Consider the following 674-nt stretch of genomic DNA (forward strand, 5'->3'; position numbering starts at 1 on the left):
CCATCCATATTACAACGTTATTGTTTCGTTGGACTAAAAGTGCTCTATGGGATGTTGTTCAGTGGACTCTTACCTTTCTAACTAAACCGGGATTAACAGCTGTGGATGCGTTTATGACTCGTTATTACAATGAATCTAGTACGTACTGCGTTTTTATTATGCATGTTTTGATGTGTACTGCTTACACAAATTTAGCAAATACATTCTTTATAAGCTTTCCAATGAAAAACAGCGATCTATCGTCGATGCTTGAGGCTTAGACCTTTAGAATGATATATAGTTTGTAAAGATTAATTATGTCCCTTTTAATTTAATCTATTCGTAAACATTGACACGTGCAAACAAAGAGCGTTCAGTTCAGTCCAGGTGCGGGTTAACAGGTTAAAGTTTGCTGCACCACATTTAGACAAGCCTGTGAAATATTGGGAGAATATAGTCTGGTCAGATGAGATCAAAATTAAACTCTTTGGATGCCATAATACACACCATGTTTGGAGGCTACAACACCTGCCACGATGGAGAAAGCCGTGAAAAGAAAGCGCGGAAAGGAGCTCCGCCCCCTGCACCGTGGCTGAGGGTGAGCGGAGGATGAATCTGGGTTTAGGAGAAGCGGAAAGAGACCTTATTGACTGGTATGCTGACCTGCCCCCTTTCCTCCCTCCTCTGTCGGTGGC

The sequence above is a fragment of the Sinocyclocheilus rhinocerous genome, unplaced genomic scaffold, assembly GCF_001515625.1.
Source record: "Sinocyclocheilus rhinocerous isolate Xijiao unplaced genomic scaffold, SAMN03320098_v1.1 scaffold723, whole genome shotgun sequence".
In the NCBI taxonomy this organism is placed as follows: domain Eukaryota; kingdom Metazoa; phylum Chordata; class Actinopteri; order Cypriniformes; family Cyprinidae; genus Sinocyclocheilus; species Sinocyclocheilus rhinocerous.